The sequence below is a fragment of the Camellia sinensis genome, chromosome 1 (genome assembly GCF_055761805.1).
Source record: "Camellia sinensis isolate YWXY chromosome 1, ASM5576180v1, whole genome shotgun sequence".
In the NCBI taxonomy this organism is placed as follows: Eukaryota; Viridiplantae; Streptophyta; class Magnoliopsida; order Ericales; family Theaceae; genus Camellia; species Camellia sinensis.
This window is the reverse complement of record NC_138961.1, coordinates 117147901-117167255: the sequence shown is the minus strand read 5'-3', so window position 1 is coordinate 117167255 and position 19355 is coordinate 117147901.

Sequence of the window (19355 nt, the reverse complement as noted above, 5' to 3'; positions counted from 1 at the left end):
TTGTTTATGTAATTATTATTTTTAGAAACGGTCAAAAACTGGTAAGAGTAACAGGAGTCAGAGTCATACAATCATATCAGTGGATCTCACTCATTTCCTATTGCAATGGCTATTATGGTGAGATTGATTTTATTTAAAAGTAAATCCATTATTTTTTTTTTGGTTATGAATAATATATTGTGATTTTTTTGGTTCTTATTTGAATCTAACAAGTAGCTAAAAATGGAGACTTGGATTTTCCTAAGTTTTATGAGAACAACCACACGTCCAAGAAAACGAAAGACCGGATCCATCCGAAATATGGTGAGCTACATGTAAGTATGTAATTTGGAAATAATTGTATTCAATATTACATAGTACCCAAAAATATATATGTTATTAAGCTTTTTGTCTTTATTTGCAATGACAGCAAAAGATAGTCAATCTACAAGCGGCTACCACCTAGTCGGGGATGCCATTGACACAGGAGGAGCTTTCAATGCAAGTTCTTGAAGAGAAAAAAAAGAGTACTATCTTGGATTTGGGATCGGCCCACAACCGTCTACCATAGCTGCATTACGAGCACGTGATAAGGACATGGAGGCAATGAGAGCTGAGATAGAGGCACTTCGTGAGAAGCGACAAAGAGATCATGATGAGTTGATGAAAGAGTGAGAAGAGCACGAGAGATATTACAATGAGATGTTGAAAGAGCGAGAGGAGCGTGAGAGATGTTGCAATGAGATGTTGAAAAAGCAGGAGTAGGGACAGAAAGCTCGGGAGGAAACAAATAGAAAGGTTGAGCATCTAAATAACATAGTCGCCAAACTGACACAACTCTTGGGGGTCTAAGCTTGTCACCTGACGTTCACTATATGGTAAGAACAATTTTACTAATGTCATACATAATTTGTGAAAATATGTTGGCTTTAATAATGAATAGGACAAACGATATATAAATAGGACACATAGGTTTGGAGTTAGAGTCGAACATGTCATAAACATAGTCGACAAAAGACGTTCGAGGGGCAAAAATGCAACACGTCCTCCCAACCACTGCTGTGATATAACAAGAAGACTCCCAGTGCCAAATGTGACCTGTAGGGATAGACGGTACGTTAATAGGACACGTAGGTTGGGAGTTAGAGTTGAAAATGTCATAAACTTAGTCGAAAAAAGACGTTTGGGGAGCGAAAATGCAAAACAGCCTCCCCAACCATTGTTGTGATGTAACGAAAAGCTTTTTGGAGCCAAATGTGACCTGTAGAGACAAACGATATGTAAATAGGACACGTAGGTTGGGAGTTAGAGTCGAAAATGTCATAAACTTAATCGAAAAAAGGCATTCGGGGGGCAAAAATGCAAAACAGCCATCCAACTATTTTTCCCGATGCCAAATGTGACCTGTAGGGATAGACGGTATGCAAATAGGACATGAAGGCTGGGAGTTAGAGTCGAAAATGTCATAAACTTAGTTGAAAAAAGACGTTCGGGGAGGGGGGGTGGGGAAATACAACACATCCCCCCAACCACTGTGGTGATGTAATAGGAAGATTCTCAGTGCCAAATATGACATGTAGGGACAGGCGATATGTTAACAGGACACGTAGGTTGGGAGTTAGAATTGAAAATGTCATAAACTTAGTTGAAAAATGGTGTTCGGGGGGCAAAAATGAAGACCAGCACCCAAACCACTGTTGTGATGTAGCAGGAAGCTTTCCAGTGCCAAATGTGACCTGTAGGGATAGACAATATGTAAATAGGATATGTAGGTTGGGAGTTAGAGTCGAAAATGTCATAAACTTTGTCAAAAAGGCGTTCGGGGGGTGAAAATGGAAAATAGCCCCCCAACCATTTCTTTGATGTAACGGGAAGCTTCCCAGTGCTAAATGTGACCTATAGGGACAAACGGTACATTAATAGGGCACGTAGGGTGGGATTTAGACTAAAAAATGTCATAAACTTAGTCGAAAAAGGGGCAAAAATGCAACACAGATGTAATGGAAAGATTACCCATGCCAAATGTGACCTGTAGGGACATATGCTATGTTAATAGGACACATAAGTTGGGAGTTAGAGTTGAAAATGTCATAAACTTAGTCGAAAAAAGGCTTTCGTGGGCACAAATGAAAAACAGCCCCCCAAACACTATTGTGATGCAATGGAAAGCTTTCCGGTGCCAAATGTGACTTGTAGGGATAGATAGTACGCCAATAGGACATGTCGGTTGGGAGTTAAAGTTGAAAATGTCATAAACTTAGTTGAAAAAAGGTGTTGGGGGCGGCGAAAATGCAAAACAGCCCCCCAACCACTGCTGTGATGTAATGAGAAGCTTCCTAATGCCAAATGTGACCTATAGGGATAGATGGTATATTAATAGGACACGTAGGCTGGGAGTTAGTGTTGAAAATGTCATAAACTTAGTTGAAAAAAGGTGTTCGGGGGGTGAAAAAGAAAAATGGCCCCCAAACCACTGTTGTGATGTAACGGGAAGTTTTCGGTACCAAATGTGACCTGTAAGGGTAGACAGTATGTTAATAGGACATGTAGGTTGGGAATTAGAGTTGAAAATATCATAAACTTAGTCGAAAAAGGCGTTCGGGGGGCGAAATTGTAAAACAACCTCGTAACCACTGTTGTGATGTACCGAGAACCTTTTTAGTGTCAAATGTGACTTGTAGGGACAAACAGTACATTAATAGGACACATAGGTTGGGAATTTGAGTCGAAAATGTCATAAACTATTTCGAAAAAAGGTGTTCAGAGGCCGAAAATGCAACACAACCCCTCAACCACTGTTGTGATGTAACGGGAAGATTCCCGGTACCAAATGTGACCTGTAGGGACATATGGTACATTAATAGGACATGTAGGTTGGGAGTTAGAGTTGAAAATATCACAAACTTAGTATAAAAAAAGTGTTGGGGGGAGGAGCGAAAATGCTAAACAGCCCTCTAACCACTATTGTGATGTAATGAGAACCTTCCTAATGCCAAATGTGACTATTAGGGACAATTGGTACATAAATAGAACATTTAGGTTGGGAGTTATAGTTGAAAATGGCATAAACGTAGTCGAAAATGGCGTTTGATGCCCAAAAATGGAAAATGCGTATTGATTTTGTACAATGATTACTTATAAAATATTGCTGGTTGCCTAATTCAATCATATAAATTCGAGTATGCAAAACTATATAATGATTACTTTGAAAAGATTAATTAAGTTCGAGTTTTGTATGTTTATATATATATATATATATATATAATTGTAAATATGCCAATATTTAGTCAATATTAATTGTTCTAATTTTATTGTTATAGATGATTTTTGACGTGGAATTCTAGATACGACTTTTTTTGAAAAGTACGGAAGACATTATTTTTATACCTCCGTCCTTATAATTGTTCAGAAAAATTACGTTTTTGGCGTGGTACATATCTAAAATTTGGCGTGGTATAGATTACCATTGGACATGGTACAAATTCGTTTTTGGGGCGGTACAAACTAAATTTTTGGTGTGGTACAAATTACTCTTTTGGCATGGTATAGATTACCTTTTGGATATTAAATTTTGTTCATCCTCTGTTATGTATGGAATTATATTTTGAGGTTGGAACATGCTTGGTTTGTATGGAATTTCTATTACCTTTAGAATTTGACGTTCAATATGAATTTTTTGGATGGTTTGAAGTGAAATGTGTTCATATTGTCAAATGGTTGACAATATAATCAGTATTCATGGATTATTTTGTTTATACAGGGTACAAGTTGCACTAATAATGGAATAAATATAGGTGGTTGATAAATTAGATTTTAAAAAAAAATTATACAGTTTTTGGCGACTAAATATGTTGGTAGCCAAAAATGCAAGCAAAGGTTTTGCTGAATAAATATTTAGTAGGAAAAAATAAGGCTTTTAGCGACCAAATAGTTACTAACGAAAGACAATAAGAATGAGAGAAGAAACTATTGCCGACTAATTATTTTAGTCAAGAAAAAGCACGGACTATTGCCAACTAAATATTTTAGTGACGAAAAAATATGGCATCCTTCAACGACTAAAATGTTTGATTGTAAACAAGAATGAAATGAAAATATCTTGTCTTTTGGCGACTAAAATATGTAGTCGTTAAAACTAACAACGACTAAAGTCTTTGGTCGCTAAATGTGTTATTATAACTAAAATTTTTAGTCACTAAATGTATTATTATTTGCGACACAAATTTTTATTGGCAACTATTAATAGTTGAATTCATTTTGTGTGAGTACTTTTGGTGACTAATAATAGTTTAGTAGCCTAAAGTTTTAAATTAGTGACCAAATTATAATTTAGTCGCCAATACTATCGCTGATAGGCTATTCCCAACTACTTGGGCGACAAAAATGTTTAGTCGCCATTGCCTTTCGGCGACCAAGATATGGGGATTTGCCGACTAATATTTTAGTTGCTAAATGTGTCATTTCTTGTAGTGTACATGTGTCGTGCATGAATGCACAAGTGCGGGGTCGTAAGCCTTTGGATTGCTTGTTGCTCAAGTAAACCCGAATTGCCCTCCAATCAATGTTTTTGATAAATTTGATCACTAATTTTGAAAAATATATTTGATCAAAGTACAACTAGGCCTCTCTCTCTCTCTCTCTCTCTCTCTCTCTCTCTCCTTTTTTGGGGTTAAAAGGTTGGTTTTTGGCTAAAACTAGGTCCATAGGTAAAATAGTTATTTTTACAAAACGTTGATTTTTTTTGTCAAAGCAAGTTTATACAGCAACTCCAAACAATCTTAAACATTCTAATATGAAGTAATCACCATTTCATCATCAATAGGGTTGTAAGCACCAAAAGTCTTAGGGTCAGTCAAAATGGGGTATCTACAGGTGCACCTCTTCGATAGAAGCCAACAATCATGAAGTGATGTGGAGTGAATATCAAAAATTCAAGACCATCCCAGTTGACATGATCCTAAAGCTTAAAATAGTGCCAAACATTCATGTAAGTGATTAGACCAGCATGTTGCCCACATATTTGTTTGCAAGGAATCAAATTAGTGTAGTTCAGAGGTGATTGTGCAACAGTTTATATGTGAGTGTGTGTAACAAGAAATCAACATTCATCCAAGCATGGAATTTTCCAAAAGTAGAGAGAAACGAGCAATACCTGCCAAACTCACCTTGTTGTGCCAAAGCCTATGCCAAGTTTCATTCCTTCCATCCTAAAATTTGCCAAGTGTGCCAGTCTTACAAATTTTTCAGGAGAAACCATTCCAAGGCAATAATTCAAACAACATTGTGGTTAGCATGATGCCAATTATGACGCTAGAGTGTGCCATTCCTTTATGTGCAAGGTTTATGCCATTTCCTTTTTATTCTGTTCCACTCTCGTGCCTTATGAGGTGGGGGGGGGGTTCATTAATTTTCCTAAGCTATTCCATTCCATTCCATTCCATCCTCGTGCTTTATGAGGTACAGGTTTATTAATTTTTTCGAGCCATTCCATTCCCTGCTTGTGTCATACAAGGCATGGGGGTTTATATTCAATCCACACTTGCTCCTTACGAGGTGGGGGGTTATTAATTTTCCAGGGCAGTTCTATTCCGTTCCATCCTCATGTCTTACGAGGTGGGGGTTTATTAATTCCCATTATGTTCCAAGTGATGCCAAGTGCTTATTTGCCAAAGCTTTCCATTTTTTTTTTTTAAAAAAAATTTTTACCAAGTGGTTCTAAGTTTTTCCAAAATTTTCTAAATGGTGCCAATTTTTGGCTAAAAGTTTCCAAGACTTTTCAAAATTTTCTAACTGGTGGCAACTTTCAAAGTTTTTCAAAATGCGATTTCCAAAGTTTCTGATTTTTCCAAATTTTGAGTTGTCGTGGCAGCAACTCTAACCATGCAATTTATCTAGTGCCAAATGTGATTTTGAAATCACTTTTCCTCTATCATTAACAACCTAGCTGAGGGAAGTTCAAGGTTCATTTTCTATGCAAATGCCAAGTAATTTGTGTGCTAGGGTTATGCGATGCTATGAGATAAATGGCGTGCCTCGAAAGGCGTGTTAGTGCTTGAGCTTGAGTTTAGGGCGTACCTATGCCTAAGAGGTGACCAGCACAGGATGTGCCTAAGTGCCATAGGCTGACCATGCATATGGGGAGTATGGACCACACTGCGGCAACACAGGATGTGCATGCGCATATTAGACCAATGTGCGCATGCACTTGCGGTCAGTGTGAGATGCCTTACTGCTACTTGAAGGGTTTAAATTGGTTTTGACGCCTCATTTCTCATATTACTACTTCTGAAAATACTTCATTTTCCCTTCCTAACCTCTTCTTTCGACCTCGGTGCCTTTTCGTCGTCTATTGATTTAGTGTTTCGATTGTCCTTTTGGATTCCTTACCTTACGATCTCCGTTGCTACCGAATGGTTTCCAATTCGGACCACTTCTCGATCACTCTCAGGTATTGTTCAATGCTTCCTTGGCTTTTCTGACTTTTCTCTCACTATTGCATGCTTTTATGACTTTCCATGAGCTTTTTAGTGACTTTCCAATTATTTCCATGTTTGCCCAAGGTTGTTTCATTACATTTCCCATTTATTTGTGAATATTTTTCCAATGCGTGTTATCCGGTTATTATCACTGTCCCATATTGCCCAAAAATACCCATGCACTTTGGATTTCTAACACATTTTATGTAATATTTTGCAATGTTTGCCACCTTTTGCTTTTTCTCTCATTGTTTGGCCGTTTTATTGCTTGTGACAGACTTACTAATGGCTGGGTAGGTTCCTCCTTTTGATCATGCCACCTACGTACCTCTGGCCCATGCTCTACGGGCCGTGACGAAGCGGTTCTATGAGCTTGATGAGGCCAACCCTCACTCTGTGATTGTTTACAAGCTAGAGCTCGAGCAACATGTGCCCCATATGGGCTTCAAAGTACGATCTCATTTTTTTATTTATCACTATTTTCATGCTTCCTTTCTTTTTCCTAGTGATTTACACGTCTCTGTTCTTTCTTGCAGGAGTGCTTTCATCCCGTCTGTGGTTTCGGCTCTTCATCTGGCATGGTAGTGTAGTACTTGGCCCTTTCTAAGGCTGTTAGACTTCTAGTGGATGGGTACCATTTTGGGCCTTCGTGCGAGTCTCTGGATGACGCACAAGTTGTCCAAGGCCTTCTTGCGGTTTTGATAGAGCGGTGGTAAGACGCCACAAACTCCTTCCATTTTTTGAGCTCTGGCGAGATGGCCATGGTGCCAGAGGATTTTATGATTGTGTTAGGCCTTCTAGTTGGCAACCTCTCCATCCCACTTGACTTAGACCTTACTCACCAAGATGATGAACTGAGGTTCTTCCTAGGTGTAACCACATCTCACGAAAAGCCTGGTTCCATACCAGTGGTTCCATAATCGCCGACCGATCACTTATACCCATATCGCCCATTGTACTAGAGGATTCCTATTATACTTATTCGAGAGCATTCTGTTCGAGAATAGGTCTAATAGGTCAGTGTTCATTTCTTGGCTGCCATGGTGCACATGGATCACATCAGTGATTATGATTGGGGTGATGGAGCTCTAGCCACCATGTACGGTTATGCGAGTGCTGTCTCGCATAACGGCGTTACCGATCTCTACAAACATTGGCACCTATAGGAGGTACTCTGCTTACTATTCTCCTTCCTTTGTGCACATTTGCCTCTCTATTATTTATACCATCTGTCTGTTATTTGTTCACCTAGCTATCTATACCCTATGCTTGCTTGTAGATGTGGTTCTTCGAGTATTTCCCAAAGGTGACCTCTAGGGGGCGAGGCGTCTCTCTAGATGTCATTCCATGGGCCGTCTGATACCAGGAAGCATATGGATAGGCAACATCCTCCTTTCTTTTCTACTATTGGCGAGTATTGGCAGATGCTTGATACCATTACTCTTAACCACGTGAGTGCTTCCGATCCATCCATATTCTAATTATCTTGATTCTTGATCTATTGTTGTTTGTATATTGATTATCGAGCTTGGCTTTTACAAATCTTGTGGCGCCCGTGGGCAATTGTGCCTTCTACTAGTGAGGCTTGGTATCTAGTCATCCAGGCAGCCGCTAGACAATGACTCCTGCTAGAGGAACCATCCTGTCGTGTCTGGTACTTGGTCGAGCAGGTCTGCTACAAGTCTTTAGGCATGGCCCAACCCAGGATTCTAGCGTCTCCTTCTACTAGCATGAGAGCAAGCGATACGTTCATAAAAGGAGGAATTTCTCACTGTCCGAGGCGGCACTGCTACTAAGGGATTGTTGGTGGATGTAGACTATATGGAGTACTTCCAATCCCATCTGGAAAGACGATTGATGGGAGTTGCAGAAGGCCTTGCCATTTTTTCTGTTATCCAGGGTCGAAAACGGGGTTAGGTTCAAGTTCTGGTCCCAGTCCTAAGCGTAGTGCCTACCACGGGCGTGGGTGCTACTGTAGCAGTGGAGGGCTTGCCAGTGATGCCTACTATTATATCAGTGATGGTGCAGCATGGCACAACGACAATGCTCATTCTAGAGCCCGCCATAGTGCCCTATCATGTCCCTGCCGAGGTCGTGCATGTATCTTTTCTGTCTTTACCATACTTGCCCCTGTATCTAGTATCTACTTTATACTAATCTTGGGCTCCCATTTTTAGAGGTTCCTCATGAAGATGTTGAGGATTGCTACAGGATGATGGAAGGCATGGTGTTGTTGATTTGAGAGTTTGCTATGGGCGCCTGAGCACTGATTGAGGCATTTTCATTTCCCTCTTTGTTGGTGAGCTGTTATAGGATTTTTGGGAAAAATTGAGTCATTTTCTAATTCTTTGCAAGATACTAGCCCCCTTAGGCATGAATGAGGTGCCTCTATTGTTGGAGGAAGCAATTATGATTATGATATCAAGCCTGACTGTGACGATGATGCTGATGATGGAGAGGAAGGTCCATCTAAAGGTGCTTTAAAGCGCCCTCGAGGAGGTTGATTAGGCAAATGCAACATAGCCTTACGATTCTTTTGTTTTTCACTTTTTGTATCTTCTTTTTCCTTTTTTAAGAAACATTGTGTAGGATGCCATTGGGGATGCCCCATTTTTGTAAAAACTTTTGTATAGTTTCAAAATTCATTGTGTAAATTATAAATTTCCACTTTCCCTTCTGTCAAAATTTCAAGTATTTCTTTCAAACGCCTGACCTTTTGTGTTTATCACATGGACTTGGTAATGACTCCATTGAACAAAACTAAAAATAAGTAGTGAAACCAAAATTACAACTCAAAAATGTTGAACAAATACCCTAACAACCTAACATGACTCAAACAATGATGCAGGAATGCCCCCATTATCTCTGGAATAATATGTGTTGTGCCCCTAAATAAGCCAAACTTCTCTGTTAGCATAGGATGTGCACACACACCATAGATGTGCACATGCACTAAGGCACGCGCACACGCACATCTTGCTCTGATGTCTGAGTTTTAGGGTTTTGCCTCCTAAGCCGCCATTGCTCTATTTTGGTCCATAAATACTCGACTTTGCACGAAGGATTATTTACACAGCCATTTTCCAACCAACCTTTGGTCCCAAACTTCATTCTTCATCTTCGGCATATAGTTTTGTCTTTTCTGCATGACTTGTCAATATGGATGGATAATCTGGATGGTGCTGAGCATGTTAACTTTCGCAGTTATGGTATGAACTCTATATTTCCTCTTAGCAAGCTGAACATTGACATGCTATTCCTTCGTGCAACATCTCAGTTTTGGGATCCAAATGCCTATGTTTTCTAGTTTGGACACCAAGAACTTTGCCATACTTTTGAAAAATTTGAGGCTTTGTTGGAGTGCCTTCCAAGGGTTAACTTGATGCGGCCAACTCCATTGACAAGCTATCCCAAGTCACTTGGCGAGATTTGTGGATTGTTTCCTAGTGAAGCCAAAGCTTACATTTAAAATGGTGAGTAATCAGTCATTACTTTGATTGATAAGTTCATTGCTAGGTGGGACTTAAAGGACCAGAAGTTTCAAGAGTATAGGTGGACTGCTCTATGTATATGTATGTTTGCCCAATTCTTAGTGGTGTCGAATAATGGGATAGCTGGCCCTATCTTAGTTGATGTAGCCAAGCAAGCTAAATGCGGGAGGAGCTTTACTGGGTTGGTCTTAGCAGAGACCCTGATAGGTTTGGTTGAGGTTTGTGCCGGTAGGCCTGTAGAATTTAATGGGAGCCCATTATTACTCTAGGTACCACCTATCTCACTTTTTTTTTTTTCACCTCACCTTTCATCTCTTTATTCTTTTATGTATTTTTCTATTTTTAGCACACCCCCACTCACTTTTTTCACTAATCTCACACCTCCCTATTCTTTTATCTCTCTTTTCTTTTTCCCTCTTTTCTTAGATGTGGTTGATGGACATATTGAAGGTATGGGCAACTCCTACCGTTTCTCAGTAATCTCATACCATACCCATGCTCAGTTGGTAAGGATGGATTTAGTTAAAGCTTGGCATGGTTGGATGAACTCACGGACTTACAAGGACATAGCTTGGCGTTCACTCCAGTTGGTACTTCTAGTCATGACTCGAGAGATGTCCCCATGTCCAGGCATAGATGTAGTTGGCTTATCTCATATGGCTTATTATTTCCCTCATTACAGGCGTGAGTAGATGGCTCATTTGGGCTCCCCTTTGTACCCTTTTTCCTTCACTTTTTGAGCTTCCTACTTGAAAGAAATTGCCAAATCTTGGCAAAATAGTGTACTTAAAATAGTCGAGGAAGGGTTCAGTTATAGGCTATCGTGAGCATTCATTGAGTGGCTTACGTGAGGTTTAATGGGCTGAGACACACAGAGGATAGAAGACTGAGTAATTCCGACTTGCCTCACGATGCCCCTTGCTTTGAGTTTAAATCACATTTATTCTTGTCTTAGCTTCTAATGATTTTCTTTGAATGGGAAATAGATAGCTTTGCTTTCATTTGTCATGCTTGAAATTGTTATCAATAAAACAGTGCAATGAAGTTTTTATTCCTTTTTGTTTGGAAATGTTGTGTAATTGGTTAATCAGAAAAGGAACACAAATCACTAACTTTTCTCATGTAAAAACAATCCAAATGACAATTTCGCAAGCTCACTAACAAGACAATTCTTGTATCGCCCCCAAAATCTAACAATAGATAAACCCATAAAGTACACCAGATATGAGGAAAACTAATAAAGTTTCAGTCTTTCATTATTTCTTTGGAAAACATTACAAAAGGTATCATATGCATTATACATTCATAAACCCTAAATTCTGAATCTATATCATGTGACAAGTAGCGATATATAGAAATGAAAGAAAATGCAGAAAAGTTCATGCCTTAATGGCTATATGTTTCCAAGACAATGCTTGGTTACAACAAAAGGGGGCCAAGCACAAAACAAATAAAAAAAAAGGCCGAGGCTTGTACAAAAGATATTTACAGTACAAAAATGAAAGAGCCTTTAGTTCCAATATCCTCCCAAGCTAAGTCCATGGTGGAGACATACCATTAGCACTTGAAAGTTGGTTTCCACATAGGGTGAGTTAAAGCTCACTAGTGAATACCTAAACATACGGTATGATCACCACAACAAATAAGAGTTTTAGAGACCAAATGTTTTGGTTTTTAAAAGTGAAAATTTTGTTACAAAAGACATTTAGGGACCAATTTTTGTCGTCATAAGGATAGTCACTAAAAGGTCATCTTGAAAAGTCCAAAGCAAGGCTTTTAGCGACAAAATTTTGAAAAAGTCACTAATAAATGGATTTTTAGGGACAAAATAATTTGTTCTCAAATGGTTTATTTTTTGAGACAAAAAATTTGGTCCCAAAAGGATAATAATTCATCACTAATGCCTAATTTTTGTTGCTAAAAATATAATAACGACAGTTTTTGCAACAAAAATATTTGGTCCCCAAAAAATAATTTTTTTCCTAAATTTTGGTATCTAAAACCTTAAATTTTTTGTAGTGGATGCTTAACAAAGTCAAATGGTGAATGCCTATGAATGTCATTTACCAAAACATTACACTTTTCTTCTTCAAAACAATGCAATGCCATGATTATAAATCAATTCTTAAAACAATACTTTTTTTAAAAAGAAAATAGGGCAGTGGATACACAACACTAGGAATTTTTAGGTACATATCTGCCAATAAGCTATACAAGAATTACCAATCCATTTTACCGGTACTAATCGGAACGATCGGCACCTAACTGCGCGGGTTTCTAGACTTTTACTAAGGACACACTGGCCAATATAGATAATACCACAACCATAACCCCTAACTTGATTCACCAAGGTTTTCAACCCTTTTTTCTCAACACGAAGCATTTTCAATGTAAAAATATGAAAAAATGTTCAATGCAATGCACATGAGTAATTGGTTTCAATTAACTTAATCTTCATGCAATTTCTACAACAATCAAAGCCAACCTCCACCAATAGCCCAAAATAATATTTTTATACAAAAGATAACTCTCCAAGCAACAGATATAATTTCATAATCTCAATAAATGAGAAATAATACATATTCAACTCCACTCTCATCATCAATAGATATATTCAAATTATCATTTCAGAAGCTCAACATCTTTCCCTTATCCTTAGCTCAAAACTAATGATTTCCAAGATTTTCAACAAAACATATATTCCTTTCAATAACACAATTAAAGGAGAGATTTTCAATCTTTTAACCCAACTTATCAATATAACCATATCCATAACATTTCCCATGAATCCATTTGAAAACCCCTCTTTTATGCTCCCAAACCAATCCAAATAAACCCATAACTCCCCAAATCACCACTCTTTCAATGAGCACACAACAAGGCCAGAAATCATACAAAGATTTTAAAGAAATCCCTACCTTAAGATTAGAAACAGAGATGAACAAGATCCAAAGTTTGATGATGCCGAAAACTAGAACTTTTCCAATTAGAATGTTCACCTTTACGAGCTTTACACTTTTTCCCAAAGCACTATGGCTGCGAGACCAATGGATATGAGTGTATAAGGATATTTAGACAAAAACCACAGAGAGAGAGAGTAAAGAAATTTGATAAAGAAACATTTTAGAGAGAGAGATAAAAAATTGAATGAAAAAATCTTTTTCCTATATTGATATACGCACAGATTGCTCGAGTGACCAAACATTACTTGAGTGCCAGACATAAAGAACCTCTTGAGCGACCAAAACATGGCTTAAGCACACAATGATCCTCTTACAGTAGTTCAGACCTACAAAGATACCGCTCGAGCGAAAGAAATACCGCTCGAGTATAAGACACAGAATACTGCTCGAGCGACCAACCCATGGCTCGAGTGAAGAGCACCCCATTCCCAGAAGTTCAGACTCTAAACGCAGATATTTGGAGAAACCAAAGACCCCTCGAGCGAAAGAACGACTACTTGAGCAAATCCGAAAAGAGCCAGGCAAAATCCCTTTTAAAAATAACTCTCAACATATTTCAAACAAACTCACAAACATAATATCACCTCTCCAAATAAAAATATGAGAGAAGAATGGGCATAGACAACCACAAAGAGCACCAGATTCCGAATCAAAGAGTATAAAAAGTTGGGTATTAACCTGAGCTGCTATAATCTCCCTTCTTAGGAAATTTTGTCCCCAAAATTGAATGAAGATAATGACAACAAAAGGTAGCATCCATAATAACATAACTCACGTTCAACATCATAAAGACAAAATAATCCAATGTAAACATATTGATCTCAAATCTCCAAAACATTCATAATGTTTATATATTACAACAAAAGGGAAATTTAGTACAAACGACTCAAATACCAACAAACAAGTCAGGATACTTCTCACGAACTTCAGTCTCATGCTTCCAAGTCGCCTCTTCGACTCTGTGGTTTCATCACAACACCTTAACCAATGGAATAGTCTTGCCTCTCATGACTTGATCTTGAGTATCTAACACCCAATTTGATCTCTCTTCATACAAGGCATTCTCATCTACCTCTAAATCGGTCCAATCCAACACATGTGAAGGATTATGCTTGTACTTCTGAAGCATACATATATTTGGGGTGACAAGGCCAAATGATAACCTACCTCCCCAATTCGCTCTAGAATCTGAAAAGACCCAATGAATTCGGGAGACGACTTCTTACTTTTTCCAAATCTTATCAAACCCCATCTTGATGAGATTTTAAGAAACACGTGATCCTCCTTTTCGAAAGAAAAGGGTCTCTTGCTCTAGTCGGCATACCTCTTCTGACGACTCTGAATCAAAAGCAACCTCTCACAGATAAGTGCGACATTCTTTGTCGTTTCTTGGACTAATTCTAGACTTAACATAAGTGCATCACCCACCTCGGTCCAACACATAGGTGATCTACACAGTCGGCCATACATGACCTCAAAAGGTGCCGTTCCAATACTCGCTTGAAAGCTATTATTATAAGGAAACTCTACCAAAGGAAAATGCCTGTCCCAAGACCCTTAAGATCGAGAACGCAAACCTGAAGCATGTCCTCTAGAATCTGAATGGTGTGCTCAGACTGCCCATCAATCTGAGGATGATATGAAGTACTAAAAGTCAACTTAGTGCCCAAGGCACTCTATAGGATTTGCCACAACCAAGCTGTAACATCTGAATCCCTATTTGAGACAATAGTCTCTACAAAACTTTTGAGAGCTCGTGTTTACCGCTCGAGCGGTCCCTTTGTATTTTGGCACTTTGCTCGATCTGGTTGGGACATCTTACTTAAAAGTTGACCAAACATTTGTTTTTCTCACTTTTCCAACTCTTTTTTCTCTCCAGCACCCTTATTCAGAAACCCTAGCTGCAAACGCTTAATTTCCCTTGATTTCTATGAAGATCTACCTTATATCCTCCAAGTGGGTTAAAGATCAAGCCTAGATCAAAAACATTACTGATTGTTTTCTCATTTTTTTTAAGCTTGAATCTGGGTATCCACATATTGTCTTCAATCTTGAGGTAGGGGTACTTTTAACTTGATATATGCATGGTTTGATATATATATATATATATATATATCTAATGCTTTCTTAGTTATAGTAATGTATGAGATGATTTTGTGATATAAAGTGGGTTTGTTGAATAATAAGAGGTTTTCCCCCATGTTTTGAAAAAGTTTATGCATATCCTTCTTGATTATTGTTAGAAATGATGAATATTGACTCTTTATGTGTAAAGGAGGGGAAAGCCCCAATTTTTCTAAAAACCCTAGTTTTCAAATTTGATTTAATAATGGATTTGGCTAAATTGACTCTTAAATCTTAAAATTTGGTAAAGGATTATGGAAATGGGGTTGAGATATGAGATTTTTGAAGTTTTTTGAGTTTATGTATGGATACTGATAAATGTTGAGATTGTTGAAATTGTGAGATTGAAGAAATTTTTTGGTTGTTTATATTATTAATGTTGTTGTGGATTGAACAAACCTTAGGGAAATATTATTTTGAATACTCATGCATCACGTGCATCCTAATTTCTCATGTGATTCAACCATCTTGTGGATGTTTGGAAGATATCAAGGAGGTAAATAGTGTACAAGTTCGGGTAGTTGAGTCAGGTTTTTTGAAATTGAGTTGTGTGTTGTAATGGTACCCGCGCGGGGAGTCAAGGTGCCCAATTGCCCTATTTGCGTATATCGCAGGACAAATGTGGGAAAGGATTTTGGGTGTCCATGAGGCTATCATTTATAGAGTCGGCGAATGTGGAAAACTTGATTTTGGGTTTCCACAAGCCCACCATTTTAGGAGTCGACGAAAGTGAAAAGGGAAAGGTTTTCGGTGCCCATCGCCCTACCATTATTAGAGTCAGTAAATGTGGGAATACTTTCTATATATAAATCTATAAATGTATGTATGGTTTGGCAACTCTTTCTCGGGATGTCATAGCGTATTTACCACCCCATGTTTGTAAATGAGACTTTGAAAATAAAAAATAAAAAATCATGCATTGAGCATTTCTGGTTGTAAAAGAGGAAATATGTATAATATTCTTACAAGTGCATGGCACGATCATATGCATCTCAAATTATTTACAAAACTAGTTAAATATCCTACTGAGCACTAGCTCACCCAAAAACTAACCATCTTTCAAGAAACGATGTGGATGTGACATCTAAATGATTGGCATTGAGAAAGAATGTTTGGACGGGGGCACGGAAGCTCTCTCTCTCTTGATGTTTTGTGTTAAGCCTCGGGATATTTTGTTTGGGAATTCAGACTTCCATTTTTGTATATTCAAGGACACTCCTTGAAATGATGTTTGCCTTTTGGTTCTTTCTTTACATTATCTCGTCTTTTGAACTATTATTATTTTGTTGATAGATGTAAACACGTGATGTAATCATTGAAATAGTTTAGTGGGGAAAAGATATTTTTGAAAATTCTTTAATGTTATTATATACTTATTTTCACTCTCTTCTAGATTGGTTACGTCCATATGAGCATATTTAATTGGGGGCACTTAATTTTTGGGACATTATAGTCGTGGTACATCTTTGTGCCTCTTGGGTGTCTCGCAAGGCATGAATGGTGGAACTCTCGAAGTACCTATTCTCTACAAGACGCTAGCACAAAAAGGTGGTCTATATATTTCACACTTGAGTCCGAATGAACATTCAAACCCTTTTCTACTTTTCATCAGAGATTTTCACTCAGATAGTCTTTACTTCGTGATCATGCTGTTGTGCCTCTATAACTCAGCTAACTAAGATAGGTTGTGTAACCATAGTAAATAAAGTGGCCAACTCAACGGACTCCCCAAGGTGCAAGTCACTCTCGCCGATAATGCCTAATATATCCCATTCCCGGATAGCAATACTCGCTACTCTGCTTATGGACTTCCTACTCAAAACATCGGCCACTACATTGGCCTTTCCCAAATGATAATGTAACTCAAAATCGTAATCCTTAATAAACTCTATTGACCTCTTTTGCGTCAAATTCAAGTCTTTCTGGGAGAATAGATATTTTAGACTCATGTGATCAGAAAACACCTCCAATTTCTCCCCGTACAAATAATGCCTCCAGATTTTTAAGGCAAAAATCACTACCACTAGCTCTAAGTCATGTGTAGGATAATTTCTCTCATGGGTTTTCAATTGCCGTAAACCATAGGCCATAACTTTCCCTTCCTACATCGACAGGCATCCTAAACCTTCCCAAGACGCATCATAATAAACTGAATAACCCAAACCTCTCTCTAAAATAATCAAAACTAGAGCAGTGGTGAGTCTAATCTTAAGCTCTTAGAATAACTTTTGCAAGTCTCACTCCACACGAATCTAATTCCTTTCCTCGTTAACCTAGTCAATGGCGAAACCCATCTACAAAAATCTTTTACAAAAAATGTCAGTAATACCTGGCTAAGCCTAAGAAACTCCAGATCTCAAAGGCATTCTTAGAATGCTCCCAATCTTGCACTACGTCTTTTAGATGAATCTACAATCACCCCTTCTCTAGATACCACACGGCCTAGAAACTTAACTTCATTGAGCTAAAACTCACACTTTCCGAATTTAGCATACAAAAGGCGTGTTCTAAGCAGCTCAAGCACAACCCACAAGTATTCCTCGTGTTCCTCCTCGGAAGGTGAGTAGACTAATATGTCATCGATGAAGACAACCAAGAACTGATCTAAGAACTCACGAAAGACTCGATTCGTCAAGTCCATAAATGAAACCGGTGCATTGGTTAGCCTAAGAGGCATTACTAAGAATACGCAATAGCCATATTGCGTATGGAATGCTGTTTTTGGAATATCCTCATCATTCTCCCTCAAATGGTGATACCCCGATCTTAAATCAATCTACAAAAAGCAACGAGACCCCTTCAATTAGTCAAACATATCATCTATTCATGACAATGGGTATTTGTTCTTAATAGTTACCTGGTTCAAATTATGATAGTCAATGCATAGCCGCAATATGCCATTCTTCTTTTCCACAAAGAGCGTCGGTGCTCTTCAAGGCAAAGTGCTAGGGTGAATGAAGCCCTTACCTAATAAATCCTGTAGTTGTACCTTCAATCACATAACTCGGCTAGTGCAAACCTATATGGTGCTATGGAAATCAAAGTGCAAGCCTCTATTCCAATCTATGTTCCACACATGTGAAACTCCTAGTTGCACGTGCAGTTCTAGGTAACTCAAAACAGTCCAAAAATGGCACAATGTGCAATCTTTCATACCCTTTTCAAGCCCAAATTCATGCAAAACTAACTCAAAAACATGATATACTATCATGATTCAAGTGTAATTACAACTCTAACACATCAATCTTGCTTTAATGACAAAATCAAGGTCTCATCTTTTTCATACATTCATGAATTACATAATCAAGCTCAAAATACATATGAACATGGATGATCTTTCAACAAATCTTTGTTGTATGGACAATCCAGAGCTAATTCCATGGATTATTTACAAGATTTAACTCAAATCAAACAAAGTTGAAGAGATTTCTTGAATTTAGTTCAAACAATTACGTATCTCAAAACCCTAACTCATATAAGTGTTGAATCTTCACATTCCTCTTGATTTCAAACAAAAGATGAGTATCAAGATTCTAAGTAGATTTCCATACCTTAGCTCAAATCTAGGGTTTGCCCCTTGAATCTTTTCCAAATCCCTAGCTTCTCCTCTTTCTCTCTCTCTCTAACTCACTCTCTAACAAAAGCTCTCAACAAAAAAATGATGAACTCAAGAAGCTATACACACATATACCCCACTAAGGCTAATTAACTTAATTAAATCATTACGAATCGTAATTTTACAAAAATTTCTCAGTAGGCTCTAAAAATCATGCTAAATATAGATATGAAGTTAGTTTTGGTTTCTGGCACCTCTAAGGCTTTCAGTTTCAATTTAAAGTTATAATTACAACATATATTCCTACATCCGACAAATATAATTCCAAAATCGCATAGTTCAAACACTTAAATATGCAATTTTATATCAAACACATAATCATATGCATAATTAAGCATCATACGGGTTGGATTATCACAATCTTCCCCCCTATAGGAAGTTTGGTCCTCCAAACTTGTATAGTCACATGAAAAACAAACCATATGTCACTCCTGTTGAAAGACTTGAAGTTTTGCTCGACTCTGGGAGTACTACCGAGATGATTTATTCCGGTTATAAGAGTTAATTAATGAAATTTGTCTTGCCAACATATTCTGTCCGGTTGAAGTTACTCAGCTCTAGGACCGTGCAAACACTTGGTAAAACTATATCTTTTTCATTAATTAAACAGAAAAGTACAAAAGGAGGGGCAGAGAGCCCAGTTACATGTGCAAAGCAAAAAATGAAAGAAAACTAGACAAGGGGGGAAAGATTGGAGAATTCGTCA